At 37.0% G+C, this 20761-nt stretch overlaps 1 long non-coding RNA gene across 1 annotated transcript; it reads left to right on the top strand.

Moving 5' to 3' along the window:
- Positions 1-11241: 11241 nt before the first annotated feature.
- LOC149078861 (uncharacterized) lies at positions 11242-17491 on the top strand. Its single transcript, XR_016193860.1, has 2 exons — positions 11242-11372; positions 16996-17491. It is a non-coding gene; the product is annotated as an uncharacterized LOC149078861 (long non-coding RNA).
- Positions 17492-20761: the final 3270 nt, after the last annotated feature.

Genomic DNA, 20761 nt, shown 5'->3' with positions numbered 1-20761 from the left:
TGGTAATCTCTCAAAATTTCTCGGGAAAGAAATTTTTTTGCACCCTCCAAAGGTCGATCCTGCGTACGTTCCTGATATTCACCACTAGAGGGTATTTTGTATGCAAAATTATAGTTCACATGCTAACCAACCTGTTTAAGCGTCATGGTAGGGGATATAAATATCCCAAGCATAGCGAAATTTCCATTCTCGTTTCACTAAACAGTTTGACATTGAATTTAGAAAAACTTAGGAGTCTTAAAATGTGCTGGTGGAACTCTTTTACGAAAACAGTGATTTTTCCACCAAAGAATTCTGGTCTTCGAATTTGCTCTTCAAAAATTCCTTCTATTCTATCATTAAGACTTTTCCAAAGTTTTATAATTTTCTGAATGATCTGGGGATTGAGTACATGTGACAGTGAGCGACCTAGTTAGTTAGTAAACGGGTGAGAGTGAGCGACCTAGTTAGTGAGTAAGCGAGTGAGAGTGAGTAAGCGAGTGAGAGTGAGTGACCTAATTAGTGAGTAAGCGAGTGAGAGTGAGCGATCTAGTTGGTGAGGGACAAAGTGTGCGACCTAGTTAGTGAGTGACAAAGTGTGCGACCAGGCAGGACCGTCTTAAGAGCATCATTGGCCCCCGGGCCAAGTGGTTTTCCTGAGGCCCTACTGGTAAATTCTAGAAAAGTTTTACCAGATCTCAATTTTGTGAGGCCCGGATGGGCCCATGCGTTAAGACGTCACTGTGACCAGGTGATTGAATGTCAAAGTGAGCAACTTAGTGAGTTGATGATAAAATGCGACCTAGTAAAAGAATAGCATAGTGGGTGACCTAGTGAGTGAGCGACCTTGAGATCAAGTGAGTAACAGGCCTACTGAGAGAGTGATCGAGTGACATAGTGAGTGACATTGTAAGTTTCCTGCTGAGTAAGAGTGAATTGGTGAGCAAGTGAGTGACCGGGGGAGTAAGTCAGTGACCTAGTGAGTGAGTGATATAAGGAGCAACCTTAGTGAGTGAGTGACAGAGGGAGCGACCCAGTGAGTGATAGAATGAGCTACCTATATAATGATTGAAAGAATGACCTTGTGAGTGAATGAGCGAGAGCGAGTTAGCTCTAGTGACAGGCCGGTTTAGCTCACCCACTCATTCACTTCCTCACGCGATCATCCATTCACTCACGTCGAACTGATGCCGGCAAATTGTTGGTCGGTGAATTTTTCCAGCTGTTAAATGCATGTCGGTGAATTGTTGCCGATGGATTTTCCGGACATATTTTCTGATGGGTAGTGTAAGGCCGTAAGACAGCTCACAAAAAAAGAGGAGCTTCGGTTAAGAGTATAGGCTACTTATACTCTGTTTATTACCTAATTTACGATTAAAAAATATTAAAATTTCTCGTGAAAACGGTAGGACAGGAATATATTGTTTAAAAAAAAAAGGTAAGATTGTGCCTCCTGTAAAACGGAATAGGGCTCTGGTTGCCAAGATATGCAAATTTTCTTAAGATCAAAAGCCACTGCGGCAACTGAAAAAAAAAAAAAAGCACGTGCCCACAAAAAACGCTCAGAACGTCTGGAACGACAAAATAATACATTGAAAAATACAATGTATATATTACTCATTCATTCATTCAAAAAGTGTCAAAATTTCAGTTCTTCCATGAAATATTGATTAATTAGTATTAATTTGCTTTTCACGTCTCAGCTTTCATTTATATTTTGATACTTTACTAACATGTGCTGTATATCGTGAACATAATGAATGTGACGCACGTTTATGGACCCTTCAGTTTTGTTTTCATTATTGCTCATTTGCATTTATTTTCCTGTTGTTTTTCTAGAGCATTTTTTTTTTATGTATTGCGTTTATATTCTTGTAAAATTTTGTAGCTGTTACTTTTGTAAATGTCAAAGAAAATAGAAAATTATTAAATGTATAATTTTTGTTCTGCTTGAAGTCTATATGTGTTATGTTTGGCTATAATTGCCAATTTTACTTGCACTTGACATTTTTTTTTTACAATAATTGACGATATCCCGTATTTTTATGAAGAAAATATGGTCCGCATAGGTATTTATCGTGTTGTGTGTATTGATAATTTTCTACCGGAACACCTTTTGCGGGCCGGATGGAACTTGTTTGGTTGGAGATTATGCATGCTTGTTAAGGATCAATTTATTATTTACTTATTTATTATTGTATTCTATTATTTATATAGACGTTCATCGTCACGTTCATCTCATATATATATATACAAACTTCCTTTCATTATTTACTATAACACTTTTTAATCTTTGGGTTGACAAATTTAAAAATCATACAAATACAAAACACATACATTTCTCTTGCGGTAATTTTAAATGGAGATGGCAGCAGTATTGGAAATGTAGCGAAATTAACTTGCGCTGGTTTCAGACTGATGGTGTCTCTTTTATAACTTCTTGATTTCATCAATCTTCCCATACTGAGATTACTTATTTCACTCACTTTACTCAAGAAATTGAGATGAAGCTCAACAGGACCAATTTGCCAAAGAGAGAGAGATATATAGACTTGGTAAAAGCACTTTTTTACCACAAAATAGCTCACAACGAAGTTCTGGAACTAAGAAAAAGCATACTCAGGACCTTCGTTGAGGTCATGCACGTGCATAGACATAAGATTGCTAGTTGTTTATTGTTATTATCGGGGAATTTTCCCAGTGTGGTTTTTACGTCGGTGATTTTTCTTAACGGTGGATTTTTTTATCGGTGAATTACATGACGGTGAATTTTCCGCAAATCACAATAATGCAAGTAAAACATTAAGAAGTTTTGCCAGACGGTGCAGAAAATCGAAATTCGCTTGTAACGATTTTAGCCGTGTTTGCGAACGGTCGTTATAACGGACTTTAACTATATCGTCCCATTTCTTCGATGATATATGCAGCATTTATCGTTTTGATATTTTCCCCTAAAGGCAGAAAATACTTTCTCAGAATCGTATAATCGATTACGATACGCGGGGGCATTAAAAGCGCTGCTGCTGCTGCAGAGTTAGATCTCTCAACCCCATAAAGTACCAGTCTTACCAGTTTCGACTGGTTTCTATTTCATCCAGAATGTTTACGACATAAAATAAATCAACGACAACGTCTCGAACGTTTAGGAACACCCTGTCAATCGAAATCATAAAAACCTGACGCATAAATGACACAACGGGTCAGGATGTTAAGGAAAAAACTAGCTACCGGCGTGTTTTCGATGCGTCAACTGGAAACGTGCCGCCACGGACATGTGTCGTGTATCGAGCAGCGATATGGGTCATCACATAAAGTTTTATCTCCTCAATGAACGCTCATAAGATTGACGAGAGGTAGAATATTCGATAATTTTCCTACTTTTACTGTTCCAAGGGGAAAAAACCATCGCAATTGAGAAGAGCTAATTAATTAATTAATTATATTTATTAAAAGCTAGTTAATACAATTCATGAGTGGCCGTCTCGATGCATATTCACACCGCAGCAATACCATGCTATCTTGTGTTGTACTAAAGCCCTTGATAAACTTACATTCCAGCATACACATGAAAATGCATAACCACTGTTTGTGCCAGTTAAGCTTATAATTTAATAGTCAAGAAATGTTGCAGGAGTTTATGACTGTAACTATTTAGGAATTGTAATACAGGGTGATCTTAAATGGAGTCTGCAATGAGGAAAAAATAGTTTAAAAAATTAGAATCTTGCAGCAAAATCTTATAAAAACTCTCTCAAAACGCAATTGATAAAAGCTTTATGAAGGACATCTTTTATGCATGGATTTATTCAACAATAAATTATGGAATTTGGTCCTGTGTGGGGTGGGGCATATGATACAAGCATATAAGGATTAAATAGCACTTATAATAGAATGAGAGAGAGATCACTAATAAAACACGAACTAACTCCAACTTTAGTAGAATAGAATGTCGCACTCTAAACAAGACAAATATACATATACAGGGTGCATAGGTAACAGGGCGTATGGCATTTTACTGGCAAACCGTTGATCCTAGAGGTATATTTCCAATTGGAAAAAATATCCAAATCACGTGTAATACGCAAATATGTCATTCATGTTGCAAGGCTTTGCATAGTTATTGAAATAAAAAAGAATTATCTTTTCACACGACACCCTGTGCTCAAAAACCCAATTAGAAAATTGTTGCTTGTCTTATGCCAACAAAAAAATTCTACGTTTCTAAGTGCAATATTCAATGAGATATTTGAATTCGAAAAACGGAGGAAAGTTGGGAAGAAAAAGCATTAAATGCGGGTTAAATTTTTTTACCCACATTTATAATGCTGCTTTTTTTCCCAGTAAGTTTTTTCTTTAGGGAGTCGTCACCCTAATAAGTTGTCACTTCGGTTAAGGCGTCATTTTTCTGTGGTATCGTCCAGCTTTCAAGGTGTCCCATCAAGGCCGCCTACACTCTTCACAGCCAGATTCCTCGCTTGGAATACATAAAAAATGCCCAAAGAACTGTACCTGCACGACCCATAGTTTTCGAGAAAAATGCGAAAAAAAAGTATGACGTCATATCCGGTGCAAGAAAAAAAACTTTATTGGAAACATAAACATCGGTATTTGCATATGTTTACATAGGAAGATGTTCAAAATATTCACCGCACATATGGAGGCATGGAATGACGTTCATGTTTTCAATAAAGTTTTTTTTCCCTTGCACCGGATATGACGTCATAGTTTTCTTTCGCATTATTCCCGAAAACTATGGGTCGTACAGGTACAGTTCTTTGGGCATTTTTTATGTATTCCAAGCGAGGAATCTGGCTGTGCAGAGTTTGGGCGGCCTTGATGGGACACCCTGTATAACAATGTTATTAAACCTTCATTTACCCACTGCTAACTTCGGTTAACTCGTCACTATGGAAAAGTTTATGGGAGATGAACAAATGATTTCTATGGCTCCCTTTAAAGAAAGAACTCGATAAAAGCACTACTATATGTTCAAACGTGACCAAAAAGCTTTATGTGCCAAAATAGAACAGCTCGAATAACGAAAATGACGCTGAGAAAGCATTTGCTGACTAAAATAACAGTTCTCGAAGGAGACTGTTCGAGCTGGATCTGATTTCTGTAAAGACCCCCCACTCTAATTTAGGGTTTCAAATTTAAACAACAAAGATATTTATCTTTGTTGAAAACCAGACACCTTTTCCCAAGTTGAGAAGGCCTCGTAATGTCTGCTTTGCCCTGCCCAGGCCTTCCCCAGAATAAAAATTTGGCCCTATGTTGGAGATTACTTGATGAGCTATTGGTGAAGAATTTTCAAAGCATTAGTATTAAATGTGTCATGTTTGTAAATGAAAAATGGATTTGCATTAATCGTGTTGTAGAGAAACGCTAACTAATCTAACAATTACTCTGATTAGCCTAAATTAAAAAAAAAAAAAAAATACTGATACAAGTGGTAAGCGCGTACCAGTGCATTCTACCATATTTTGAATACTAAAAGCTCAAAAAGATAAAAATATTTCGTTTCCATTTTTCGTTTTTTCTTCATGTAAAATTTTGTTAATATATTGTAATTTTAATTCATATTTTTTGATAAATGTTATATTATTTTAAATTCATACGATTTCCACAGTATTGCACATTAAAACTGACGGCATTTCGCTTAAATCGTCACTCCTCTTAAGCCGTCATAGTTTTCCGATGACGTAAGTGACGACTTCTCGAGTTTTTACTGCATTATTTTATAAAGGGGTGGGGTCCACGGCATCCATTTTATTGGAGATCCATTTATATGGGATCTTCTTAGCCGAAAGGGTTCCGTAGGACACAAAAGGTTAAGAACTTCAAATATAGATGTATATTTTCGAAATTACAACCCGGATATCTGGAAATTTCGTCCATCGAAGACCACGTCCTCTTTCACTTATTTTCGCCCTTTTATTTTATTCATTTCAAACACGAGGCCACGAAAAGGTACTTAAAGAGGCCATAAGTCTACTCCGAATGGTCAGTTATTACACGAGGTCCCATTTTCTTTTCATTTGTCTGCAAAAAAACGGCAATTCACAATTATGTGAATATATTCCTCCTATATACATACGAAGCTTATTTTTTTTCCTATCCCTCTCTGAAATCACGATCACGAACGTCCATCTCTCGCTCTCGCCAAGGTAAATGGGTCGACTCCATACAATCACAAAAAAAAAAAGAAGGGATTCATATTAATATATCGACTTAATTCTACATCAATATCAAGGTCAAACTCGTTTATGGCATCATTATATTATTATTTTTCTTTTACTCATTATCAAAGCAATGGATGCGAGTCTTGGCACGAATCCGATTGGATTCTTAAGAAGCGTACAGCACACACACACACACACGCTGTCAAAATAACAACACTTGGAAACTAGATTAGGACAACCGTGAGAAATAGAGAAGAAACAAATGAATCCCCCCGAAAAGAAAATAAAAACCAAAACAAATATAATCGGTTGTCGCCATTTGACTGATGATGGATGCTCCAGGGTTGTTAGAAATGATTAAAACACCATCGAGACTATATAGACTAGATCGTACAACTCGTTGATTTCCATCACGTTGTTGCCCATAAAGAGGGTTGGGAAAATAATGTTATTTATTCAAAGACACGTAGGATAGCGATCGATATGGAAAATTAATTGACTTATTGGGAAGTTCGAATGAGTTTTTTCAACTCGTCGTGTATTATACAAATAAGAGACTACGTTTAAGAAAGAAAAGCCATTTTTTTTTAAATGTTAATCGTATTCCTATCTTGAATTTAAAAAGAAAAATTAGACCCCATTTCGTGTGAACTTTTATGTTATGATGAACGTTTTTAACCCTTTATTTGGCAGTGATACTCTCAAGCAACACATGGCCTTCTTATATTTTTCAAGTTAAAGGCCTTTTTACATGTTGGGCTCGTTTCGGCATTGATGCTTCTCTAAGCAACTCCTAAACATTCTATTTTCACTTGTGAGATAGATGTTAATAAGGTTTCTATAATTACCGGCAGAATAGGCTCAAAAGATGTCTCCTTAAGCCAAGAACGATTATTGTCCCTTGCGTTTTGGAGAGAAATACCACGTGTTGTGGGGGCATATTGCTGTGTATTCTTCAGCAATGATAGAAAAAGTAAGTTGGCAAACAATAAATGGCATTTCTATGCTATTCAGATCAATGTGAATCATATAAATGCAGTATGTTACTCGAAGTGAAACATCTCATATTTGTTTAAATGTCTAAATACAGACAATAATTTTTTTTTTGTCATGCGATAGTAGCATTCAGGGTGCTTAATATTCGCAAAATTTTTCTCCTCTGGAAATTTCACTGCTTACTAATTAAAGGGGTTGAGAAATCTACTTCAAACTTCGATGTATCAACCGAATTTCGCATAAAGGATAGGACATAAACCAGGGGCGTAGCCAGAAATTTCGTTCTGGGGGGGACCAAATTGATAGAACAATAGATTTAGCCATCTTTTTTTCTTTTTCCGGTCATTTTCTCACATTTCGGAGGGGGGGGGGGGGGGAGGACCAGACTCTCAAGTCGTCGTCCCCCCCCCCCGCTACGCCCTTGACATAAACGATAGGATAATTTTAAACTTTGGAATAGTTCGACAACTGCTTCCAATTGTCACAAAAATTTTCGACAACAGAGGCTATCCGGATTCAAAAAAGAATCGGGATTTTCAGTGTACCCCCTGTATTAGCCGGCATGCCATACAGGATTGCCAGAAAAATCTGCTTGCTTATTGCCCTAACCACAACTCGTGAACAAGTTAATGCATGATGATTCAGAAGTCTGGACCTGTTTTGATAAAGTGTCAGTATAATTCTACAGAACTCTGCTCAAATAATTATACTGGCACTGCTCCGACCTATGCTTCGCCCGTGGTGGTGGAATTATTTTATTGTAACTTCGGATGACCCTCGGATTTAGCAATTGAATAAGGGGAAGTATTTTTAAAAAATGTTGAATTTAGATTTTTTGAAATTTATATATTTTTTCAAACTTTAAAAGTTCATAAAATTCTAACGAATCGTCTGATATTCAAGTTTGAGGTTCATTTTACTAACTTGTCTAGAATTTTTGGTGTAGCAGTTTCTTATTAATCTTACGGATGGACTTAAAAACTGCAATCTGAGAAAACCACGTTCAAAGTGTTTTTTCTTGTATACATATATTTACACTATAATTCATTACTTCTTTCTTTTATATTGAAAGAACAAATTAACCGATCGACGCGAAATTTTTAGTATTTTATTTGTATTCAAATGAAATATTTTTTGAAGGCGTTTTTGAAAATTCGATTTCAGGGAGTCGTGACACCCCTTAAAACCTGGACATCATGAAAAAAAAGAAACTTTCTGAAGTCATTATAGTATCGAATTGTAAGGCATTGTATAAAATTATGTATATGGACTAAAGCCTGGGCCTAGTACTGTTTAGTTCAGTGCTGGACATTTTTTTCATTGCAGACCGCTGAAATTAAATGAACATTTTCGTGAAACGGCATAAATGGGGAAAAAAATGGTTTGCTAACCGGAGAAAAAATATATGTTAGGAGGAAAATTTCCTGACCTTTTCTGACTGATTATATTTCATATCTATAGTTTGTTATTATAAATATACAAGAAACCACGTCAAGTTAGAATATCTGCTGCCACCTATTGAATAATAACGAAACTATCTGTTATAATTCTTAAAATAAAATGATTTTTGGTTTTGAATTAATATGCAGCATGGAAATGAACAATATGTAGCATGAAACACAATTGTTTTTTAAATTTTTATGCTGAATACTGGTATAAACTGTATGCGCCATAATATCGATCACAAGATTTTCAAGTCTCCCGCAATTGACTGACGGGTTTCAAAATAGGATAACAAGAAGAAAGGCGACAGATATTAAAGTCATTCTTGCGGAATATAAACGTACAGGAATTTCAGCTACGTCATTCATGTTGCATCGTTATTAAAATATTATACCAATATAATATTGTTGCCCTGTCCGTCCTGATGCCAACAAAAATAATTCCACGTTTATAACTGTAATATTCGCTGAAATATTTGAATTCAAACATCGGAGGGGAAAGTTGGGAAAGAACAACAAAAACTAACGGACAATGCTTCTTTCCAAACGGATCTTCGATTCTTGAATTCAAATATCTCAGTGGATATCGCACTTAGAAACGTGGAAATTTTTGGTGTTGTTGGCATCAGGAGATATCGGGCAACAACTTTATAATTGGGTTTGTACATAGGGTGTTTTTTTAATAATCATTCAACCCCTTGTAACACGAAGGACGTACTAACTGGAACTCTTGACTTCGCACATTTATATTCCGTAAGAATGAATTTATTATCTGTCAACGTTTGCTTGATATCCCATTTCGATAATCGTCAGTCGACTGTGGAACACTATTTATATAATTAACCAATATTTTGGCGCATAAAATTGACAGCTGCATGCAGCATAAAAATAAAAAGTTCATAATTTCGTACCACATGTTTTTCATTTTCATGCTGCTCATTGGTTAAAAACACCAAGAACCATTTTATTTTAAGGATATTATAACAAACAGGTTTGTTTTTTTCCAGTAGGTGGCAGCAGCAGTAGCAGCGTTTACGCTGTGTGCATATTTGTGAGCGTTATCTCTTCCACACAAAAATTATCAGTAAAAGGAAAGCGTACCATCACCACCCTTAATATTTGCTACCACTACTATTAAACCACACATGCACCTCGTCCATATTCCTTTGTGGAACTTCTAACGAATTGGTACATGTTGGGATATGCGTGTTCGTGTTGTGAACGTAACGTCAAGCTTGTCTGCGTAATGCGTGTTATAGTGCTGCCATCTACTACGAATTTTTCGATCTATGAGTGAAGTGAATGTTTGAAGGCTTAATATTTGCTACCAACTCCATTTTTTTTCTTAAAAATAATTTGATTTTATTGAATCTTCCATTAGTGGAGAGAGGAAACTGGAACCAACAGCTGTATCCCGAAATCGTTTTTCCGAACGGTACAATAAATGATCAAAATCGGGACCCTCCCTGGAAACTGCAGATCACCCTTGCCTACTTTACCGTAAACCAGCTCCGATCATATATCGCAATACGGCAATTGATTCTAATAAGCGGCGTCCACTGTATCTACCTTCATTGAAACCGTAGACATAAGATTAACCATGGGCGGGATAAGGCCAAAGGTAAAGCCAACTGATCTAATGTATTTTCGTATATATGGATTGGCATCATCATCATGACCCCCAGCAATCATCTTGCCCCCCCCACCCAGACTTTCAAGTCTATCTCCGCCTATGAGATTAACTAATATAATTAAGTGTTACAGTATATCTATGATTGAAGCTATTTACCGCCATTTTTTGTTTCCGACATTTGGTTACTAAAAATTAAGGTATGCCACGCGTTTGGCTTTGTGTGTGCATTGTAAATGCTCGGGGGGTTGATGCCCACTTATCTCTCAAATCAGAAGTGGAAAATCGGTAGAAAGAGTTTTCTGTATGATTTCTATTTTTTAGAAACTAGGTACTGTTCGTAGGGAAGCCTAAAGAAAACACACGCTGTTATTACACTGCGAGAGAATGCCCGAACGCCACCCAAGGCACATGCCTATTTCATAAACAGTAGTATTTTAATTGAAGCCAATATTTTTTTCTTCACGTTTAATCATTATTTTATTTATTTATTTGAATGGATGGAAGCTCTTCCGGAGCAAAGACCTCTCAAGAAATTGCCCAATTTCCATCCTCATTTCCGTAGGTTTTCCCCCCGATGAACCAACACTGGCACAACGCACCGTACACGCGCCTACGATTACAGGAAGCAAAAATACTCCACAAATATAATTGTTACCGATAAAACAAAAGCAATGTCTTGAGGGAGAGAGAGAGAGAGAAAAAAATAATAATAATAAAAGAAATCAGTGTCTCTATTTAGTAATTACACACGAACCAGAACGTGATCATTTTGACGCTCCAAATCGCAATTTCGTCTCTATTTATTTTTGTTATTTTACGTCACGATCATTTCCATGACGTCACGTCGATTCCTCGTCCTGTTTCTAGCGTTCTGACCCGACGTGGTGTGGAAAAATCTAGAAAAACCGTCCACCATCTTCCTCTCCATCTCACCACCACCGACATCTTCATTTCTTGTTGTCAGATGCGTATAATAGTAGGTTACCCGATGCTATATAAGCATGTATAAAAGGAATCGCACGCTATTCCGGACTGACTAACTTTTGCATCTAGTGGTCCCTTTGACGTTCTTTCTTACGAGGACGCATCTAACGTCTCTCTCTCTCTCAAAAAAGGAAAGATACGATCATGATTCATAGAGTAAGTGATATTTATTCGTTCGTTATTCGTTAATTATACTTATTTTTGCAATTAATGTCGTCTACTATTACTATTTTAGATAATTTATTGGTTAACTAACTCTGATAGCACTCAGAAAAATGTATGGCTTTTTAATTACAATTATGATGAATTTTTATCAATTTTGAATTTTGTTTTCGTAGAAGAGGGGTGTCTCTCAAGTGAAAGAACTTGAACTCTCTTTGGAATATTAAACATAAATCATCAAAATAGTAATCACTGATTACTTGTATGGCATCAATCGTTGAAGTAGTATGAGGGTCACTTTTAAGCTATTTATTTTCTGAGTAAAATATGCAGCTTTCTTCCTTCCCTCAGATGTTGGGAAAAATAATAAATATTTTTAGAAACTGTGATTCGTAACAAAATAATATATATTTCTCAAAGATTTATTGTTGTGAGTAGAAAAAAAAAATCGATATTTTTTCTTCAACAACCATTTCCATTCCTTGAGATTTCATTGTTGATCAATGGAATTTGCATGCGCAGATTTATTTATACGTAATAAATTATGCGTGATACATACAACGTAAATACAATTCGTGATGCATGCATGCTTTAACTGGGTCTTCCTCACGAAGAATTCGTATTTGACTTTTAAACAAAGTGACCGTACCTCCTGGTGACCGTCAAGAAGCTTCACTATATTTAAAACTTTCGTTTGCATGAATTTTGAATCATTGTTGATTGTGTTTCCGAATATCTTCTCTTGAAGAAAACTTCATATATTTTTTCGTCAGAGGTATCGTTAATGTGGTCATTCATCATATTTCTTTCTTTAAAACAACAATTAAGCTTCTTCTCATCTAAAAACTATACCAGCGTACGCATGGCCCCCACAAGGGATGGGGTGGCAAGGCTCCAGCCCTGGGGCCCGGGACGATTTTCATTATTTTTTGTTTTTTCACGCTGTAAATACATTATACGAGGGCCCGTGAAAGTCTGGTCAGGGGGCCCGCAAAAGATCCCAGCCTAGGGCCCTACTCCAGGATGTGGGGGCCATGAGCGTACGTATTACTGCTGGATTCGATTGGACTCATGCACCGGGCTGCAAAATTTTACAGGCAGTTAAACGTGATTAATCCTTCGACTACTTACGGAACCTTTACACACTCTAACTACTCAACCGTACAGACCGGAACGTGTGTGTGTGTATAATTTATATGTATGGTCTTAACGTATTTATGTTGTTAGAGTTGTTGCCTTTGCACCCCATAAAGTAATCCGTAAAGTAGACCCTTACTCAAAAAAATTAAGACAAAAAGTTGGACGGGGGGGGGGGGGGTAATCCCTAAGACAGTGGTTCTCAAACTTGGCAAGCCCGCGGCCCGGTTTCATTCATTTTTGTGAGTGGAAGGCCCGGTCAAACACGAGACCAACAGAAAATTAATGAGGAGAAATGAAACGGCTTATCCCTCGCGGCCCGGTATGAATGACGTTAGGGCCAGATACCGGGTCACGTTCCAGTAGTTGAGAAACACTGCCCTAAGACAACCTAATCATAGCCTTACGAAAAAAAACTCGAATATATATTTTTTAATTAAAATATTTTTCATGGCAATATTTTAGTATCCTATAAGATTTACTCGAGAAGAAGCAACATGACACGACTTGGCAACGAAAACAATTTTCGGCTAAAATAGCGTACTAGCAACCACAGATAATTCTTTTCTGTCTCTCCTCACAATACTATTACATTTCTTTTTTTTCGAGAAGTCTTCTTTAAGTCCAGAGCCTGTCAATTATTTTCCTCGATGCGCAGCAAATTATGGAGACATGTAATTTTTTTTAAATGACATTTCTTCGAGACGACTTTCAAAAGCCCAGTGCCAAATTTGTAAATTACAAGGCCTAATGCAAATAGGTCAGGGTGATGAACGGGATGGTTTTACTGCACTGTCCAACTTTTTTTAAAGGGATTTATTTACATTTTACTGTTAAATGCCAGTGTAATCGTTTTTGACAAATGAAGCACTTGCATTTCTAACATTGTAGATATTATCTATGCACCTGCATGCCCTAAAAATACAGAAGACAAGTGAATGCGATTGGGTAGCATCAGAGTCAAATGATTGCAAATGAAGCATTTTCATTCCCAGCTCTTTGCAGAGCTCTGTAAACATTGTTTACGCCTCTGCATGTCCTAAAGATAAAGAAGAAAATTGAATGCGATTGGGTAGCATCAGAGTTACAAAACCTAGAATAGGCCTATGTATCAACTGCTTTGTTATACAAACTGTTGTTTCACCTATACACAAAATGTGCACCATAATTTTGAGTGATGAATGTTAGTTACTGTGGATTGAATAGTCCATGGAGTATACCATAAGTACAAAATTATTTTTTCCCTCCATGCAGAAGTTTCTAATGAATAACTCAAAACTGACAGAAAATGAGTTTTTCAACCCTCAAACTTGAGCAGAAAAAATATACATAAACCATGTGGTCTACATGCACAACCCCCCCCCCCCCACAAATAACTTGAAAAACATAAAACTTTTGCTCTGGCAAAATCATTAATTGCAATTTACTACATTTGTATGATTTGGCAATATTTCGACGATTTCTTTTTCGTTTAAAAAAAAAAAATGTTACACGAATTTTGTCCACAAGATTTGATAGAAAAGTAGAACGAAACCTACAAAGAGAGTAGGACATTTCACCAAAAAGTAGGGAAAATGGGAGCTATGCTTAACAAATATATAAAAGAAATGGACTACTTTGGAGTGGTAAAATAAATGAATGTTTATACAAGTCCAATTCACCATACATTTTTGAATTGGATGGTTTTTTAAAATCTTATTGTAATCGTATAGTGCAAACGGTATTTTTAATGCTGACTAATTTACATGATAACTACAGTAAAACCTCTCTTTTGCGGACACCAGAGGGACAAAAAAGAATCGTCCGTAAAAGATGCGTGTCCGTTAAGAGGGGGTTTTACTGTATTTCATTTTTTCATAATGTCGCAGATAAATATTATACATTGACTGAAAAAATTCATATTTTATTTGAGGAGAATATATATTTTCAAAAAGGAACATTTAACTTTTAAAAATTAATTTTTTTCATTCAACTTTCACTTTTCAACATAACATTGGAATATTCTACTCCTCTTTGGGCTATTTCTGCTTTTGTAAAACAAATCTGTTCCGGAGGGGAATATGTTTTCAACTTCAACTGTAAATTTAGCAAAATTAGAAAATTTTTGCTTTTTAAAAATAATTTCCTCATTTTGACTTTCTGATTTCATTACGTATCAGTTTAATAGTCTATAGATATGTTACAGCAAAACATGAATCTTCTTGACTTAAGGGGGTGTCACTGCCTTTCAAAAAGTCGATTTTTTCGAGAATGACTTTTAAAAAATGTTTCACTCAATTCAAAACTTGACAAATCGTATAAAAATCTAGGCACCAGAAAAATATTTTAGGAGCTGAGCATTCCCCCCCCCCCCCCGAGAAAAACTCCCAAAATACTTTTTTAGGCTTTTCTGGGCCCTGGTGAGCTTTTCCTGTTTGTGTAGAAACGCTTACAAGAATTACAAAATTTTCGCATTGTACTTAGACTCCAATTTAGTCATCACATATAGAAAGTTTTAGGAGCCAACGCCGGTTCTTAAATCGCCGTGGTGATGACCTGGCACCTGGGAATTGTGAAGCACTGCTTAATTCTAAATCAAATGCAAAAAATTTTGGAACGCAGTGTTTTTTTTTTTTTCAACATTTCGGATAAGCAGCAAAAAGTCGATCTGAGAAATACACGTTCGAAGTTTGTTTTTGGTACATTTTTGCACTGTTACACTCATTTCTTTTCTTTTGAGAATAACCGATTAGCACGAAACTTTTTGCGCCAAGTGGAGTATTTTTTCTGCGTTCAAGTGAAATATTAATTATCAACAATTAAGTCGAACATTTTTTCAAGTAATTTTTAGAAAATGGACTTTTTGAAGTACAGCGAAATGCTGTTCAGACGCCACTGCGTGTGCGCGCATCTTCAATTAAATGCTTTTGGAGGAAAAGTAATCGTCTTCAGCTTGGAATTCGCTGTTAGAGGGTGGAGATATGGGAAATTCCTGTCTGGCAAGTTTTATTTTTTTCCTTCCTTCCCTTATGTAAATGTGACGAGATTCTAAGTATTAACTTGACCTTGATTGAGGTAAACACTTCTCTTGTGTTTTTTAAAAAAAAAAATTACGATTATCATAATCGACCTTTTAAAGAGTTATTCATCTTGAACCGAGGTCAACAAGCCTAATCATTCATCTCGAATGAAGGTCGCCCGTCCTAAAACTCTTTGATAGGCTAATTTTTAAAGAGAGATCCACCTGTTTATTTGTTGAGGCTTATTCTGAACTCGTGAAGTTACGTGAATGTTATCTCAATGCTGTCGGCAATATGAAACATTAGATTATTCACTACTGATCTAATTTTACAGACGAGGATTTTGCTAAAATTAAAGCTAATGGTCAGAGAGTGTTTTGGGCATTCAAATGTTTTATATATGTTTTGGGCCGTATTATCTATCATGCCCCCCCCCCCCCCATCCTGGAGCAGGGCCGCTCTATAACGAATTTCTAGCATTTCAAGAAAAATATGAGAATCTTCACAGGAGTCGTCAGCCCCCCATCCTTGTGGAAGCCATGTTATCTGCTCTTGAGGCCCCATGTGGAATGCGTTAAGATGGCACTACCAACTAAAAGAAATTACATTTTGTTATTATATGAGATTAGTTTTTATATGCGTTAATTCGACTTATCGGAAATTCCGATTTCAGACTGGGAAAAATATTTATTAAACATTGTCACAAACTATTGGAGACGAAGAGATTCGGAAAGATAAGTTATTATAATTTAATCATATTTAATTATTGAATGAGAATGTTTATAAATAAACTAGACGTACATGTTGTATTATAGAAACGGGCACATACACACGAAACTCGTATAAATGAAACGAATTGTAAGTGAAGTGTATACAACGTATCTATTATTATCTAAAAAATGCAGTGATTTTTGACTATCTTTTTTTTGTCCTACGTTCGCGAGAAATCAATTCATTCACTTTTTACAGGCAGACAAATGAATCCGCTAAATTCTATTTTGCTAAAAATTATATTTTTTAAATTCCTCTCATTCCCGAAAACTTCGATTCTTAAGGAAAAATTTTAACACTTAAATACGGAAAACGTTCTGGAGATGAGTGAAAACTTCCGACTTAAACAGATATTCGAGCTGTCGGAATTCGACTTATCGCGAATCGACTGTATTTTTACAATTTATGCTTCTATGAATTATGATTGTAAGGATTTTCAACATAGGCGGAGATAGACTGGGAAGTCTGGGGGGAGGGGGCAAGATGATGGTTGTCGATTCATCTATACATATATGCATTAGATCAGTCAACTTCACCTTTGATGCTGGGGGGCATGCCCCCCCCCCCCGTATCTCCGCCCATGATTTTCAAGGGGAGAAATAGTCCGAGATCGACCAGAGTTCGCGATCTATGAGTTGCCGACCGCTGGTCTATGCTTACTCCTAGAAACTAAACAACCAAAAAATTAACGTATATGTTTATTGTTGCAGATAATAGCATTGCTGGTCGTTTTCTGCCTACTGACGTCCTCGACATTGGCGGCCCCATGGAAAGAAAAACAAGCCAGGACCCTAAGGAACCGGGACGGCGATCCCAAGGGTGACATCATGCTGAGAGCACACCTGACCGAAGGATCGCAACCGAGGTTCGCCGAATACCCTCTGCTGTACTTCCAGGGATTCCGTGACCGAAGACGGTGAACAATAATTCGGCCCCAATTCGATTCTTGAAATTCGAAATTGGCATTATTTAAAATTACGATTATGATGGTGTAGACATGTGATATATCCAAGGTTCTTTTTTTTTTATATTTCAAAATCACCAAATTTCATCTTCATACCGTACGTACGAGAAATGATTCAGCAGGACTGTATTTTGTGTGCATGCGTTGACCGCCCTGTACTGTATATTCTGATGTATTTAGTCTTTCTTTCTTCTAAAATTGTACATTTGGTGCAATAAAAATATGTGATATTACTCTCAAAATCACTCATTTTTCTTTCTTATAAGAAATAACTGTTCAACCAAAGCTCTCACACAAACATTTACGCGCTTGACAAACGAAGATAATTCGTTCCAGAATTTAACCCTTTTTTAGATTAAAAAAGAGGGTGTCGACGAGACGAATGTCTATTAAACATTCGTCTAATACACTAACCTGCCAGTTGCACTCATACCTCACTCGCAGTACCTTCATTACGTCAGCAAACTTTTAGCCATTTTCGAACCCCCCTACCTCATATTGCTGGGATCAGAGACGTACGCGGGAGGTGGGACATAGTACGTTCTATATATATTCTTTTAATGGAAAAAAAATATTTTTTTTTTCAAATTAAAATTTTGAAAGAAAATACTTTTATAATCGATTTCTGTTAATTCCAATGCTATTTGAAGGCTAAGAACTCAAAATTTCTTTTTAAGAAATTCATTGCGACCCACCCTTTAACCCACATATGGCAAACCCTTGGCCTGCGGACCAAATGTGGCGCTGTAGGTTATTTGATGTGGCCTACCCAACACCTTCTTCATCTCCTTTAGGTGTTGGCCTGCCCCCCTTCCCCCACAAAACCTTAAAAATGAACTAAGCGGCACATTTACAGAAAACTTAAATAACCTGTGGCACAGTTCCAGAACACTTAAGCGATCTGTGGCCATTTACAGATCCCTTGAGTGACTTGCGTAGTTTTAGAGCACTTGAGCGGCCCTACTTCACTCAAGTTACCCGCGGCATAATTACGGGTCACTTGACGTGATGCATGTTACAGTTCCAGAGCACTTAAGCAGGGGTGCAAGCGCCCCTCATCCATTTTGGAGCAAAAATATTTCAAAATGGAGCAGAACTGAAAATAACTATATCTGCAGACTGTATAGTGACGGACTCGCGATGCGAGGATCCGGGTTCGAACCCCACAGTGGTGGTCGGCTGAAGTTGGTTTTCTGTGGTTCTCAACTTCAAGGCGCAAATGCGAGCCGATCTCTCAGTTAAAAAGTCTCGCTACAGAGAGTAACAGTCCTACAACGATAAATCATTCAATCATAACACTTCACTCATAGTTTGAAAAACTGGTGGCAGATGGCAGCACAACACGTAACAAGCATTACAGAGAAACAAAAAAAACTTCACGTCAGGTTTCACTACACGTACACGCACATTCCCGCATGTACCGATTCATTGGGGGTTCCGCGGGGGGAGGGGTGCATGTGTGGTGTAGCAGTAGTAGGTAGGGCCTCCAAAAAATGGCTCGGGGATCCATGATGTTCTTGGGTCAGCCACCTCGTTGGGCAGTTTGCCTGTTGTGGCGGTGTATTTGTATTTGCAATATAGAGCATAATTTTTCTGTGAAATGCCAAAAGTTTTGCCAAAAATGGTTGGAAAAAATAATTCTGAATAAATTAAAGTCCATTTAAATTTTGTCTGAAGTATCTTATCTGTCACTAGTAAAGCATGCATTACTGAAATGAAGAATAAAAATTATTAACTCTTTTCAAATTAAGCAACATGCATACCTAGGCAGCAAGAATTTCTGCTGCTTAAACACCAAAATCTTATTCATCCTGATATAGCAAAAAAGTGTGTGCAGAATATAATAAGGGTTTCCGTGAAAAAAAAGTTAGCTTTTCACAGAATTTAAACATATGATTAAATTTAAAAGCGAAATGCAAAAAATGAGAATATAAATAGCTTATTTACTTAAACAATTTCTCAACATAATAGCATATTAATAGATTAAAAATTGTTTTTTTTCCTACTGTTTTCTCAGCCTGAAGCCTGTTACAATATTTTCTATATGAATCACGAGTCGTTTTCAGAAGTTCAGCATCTCAATGACAATTTTTTTCACATTTGTCATGCCCTTGAACATAAGATTTTGTGTGTCTTATTCCATTAAAGCATTGGATGGACAGATTTTTCACTGTTAAAACAGACTTTTGTTAACACTGAACTCTCTTTCACTGTGTGCGTTACCATGCTAAAGATAAAAAACCTTCACCAAAAACTGGCAAAATTTTGAACTTCGGGCTGCTTTCAAGGTTACAAAGTTTGAATATTTCTGCCCAATATCTATCTATTCCCTGAACTGATTTCACTTCTTGTAATTCTTTGAATTGTAGTACAACCCATTCATCACACCCATAATTGATAATTCTGTTGGTAATACAATGTTAAGCAACATCCCAGCAATACATGAGGGAGTAATGTACCATCCCAACAAAGTGCAAAATACAAGAGAGGGTGCAAACATTTCATTCTCTCCAACATGTTTTGGAAAGTTAGGACATTTATATGTAATGGGTATCTCACAGAAGTTAAGTAAAAACTCCTTCCTTTGACTATTGTTAAGAGCATGCCCCTCCCATACCAATGCAGGGGCGGACCATGCGTCCATATTCGGCGCCGCTCTAGGAGGGGTGCCAAATGGAGTTGAAAGCGTGAAAAACGCTTTGTCAACCAAAAAAAAAACGTGGTCAGTAGCGCCAAAAATAGGTTCTGCATGGGTAGAGATTTTTTTCTTTTTCTCGAAGCGACCTTGTTCGCCAAATCCTGATTTTCGCGATGTGAAATTGTTACGATCGGCAACCGCCGACGACAAAACTATGGATATTTTAGCTGGAGTTTTTACAAATCCCGTTTTTTTCCAACGATCTCCGAAAATTATCGGTGATTTAAACGAGTAAACCAATCCCCTTTTCGATTCTTCACAAAGGCGCGTGTGCAATCTTGTGGGAAATGGAGCGAATTTACGGCGTCGATACGCTGTCTTTGAACGCAGATTGGTAGCGGTGAAATTACCGTTATTTTCAGTATATAACCCGCAGTAAAAAAAAGCTCTCCGAAATCGGAAAATTAGACATATTCATTCAGGAACTGATAGCCCGCGGGTTATACCAATAACAGTACAGGACTTTGTACTTCAAGGTAGTATAACTACTTTTCGAAGGTCACGAGATAACGCAATTGTGGTAGATGGTAGGAATTGAAAAAAATTGAAATTCCCCTTCCATATCTTTTTCCGCGAACAAAATTTTCATGCTTCTTTTTTTCCTAAATTCCGAGTATTTGACGCACTACAGTGCATTAGTAGTACCGCAACGAACCACAAACAAGAATTGGCGTAAATGCGCAGGGATTCGCCACCTTGGCGCACCATGTAGCAAGGGAACCGTTTCGGCGCTTTTGCACCCCTGACACATTTCCAGAGCATTGCAGGATCTCCTAAACATTTTGAGATCACTTAAGTGGCTCTGTAAGGGACT

Source organism: Pholcus phalangioides, unplaced genomic scaffold, assembly GCF_987345545.1.
Source record: "Pholcus phalangioides strain wild (caught in Gottingen) unplaced genomic scaffold, Ppha-v1.0 ptg000013l_1, whole genome shotgun sequence".
Taxonomy (NCBI): Eukaryota; Metazoa; Arthropoda; class Arachnida; order Araneae; family Pholcidae; genus Pholcus; species Pholcus phalangioides.
The sequence above is the reverse complement of the archived record's forward strand: the minus strand, read 5'-3'. Positions and strand labels throughout refer to the sequence as shown.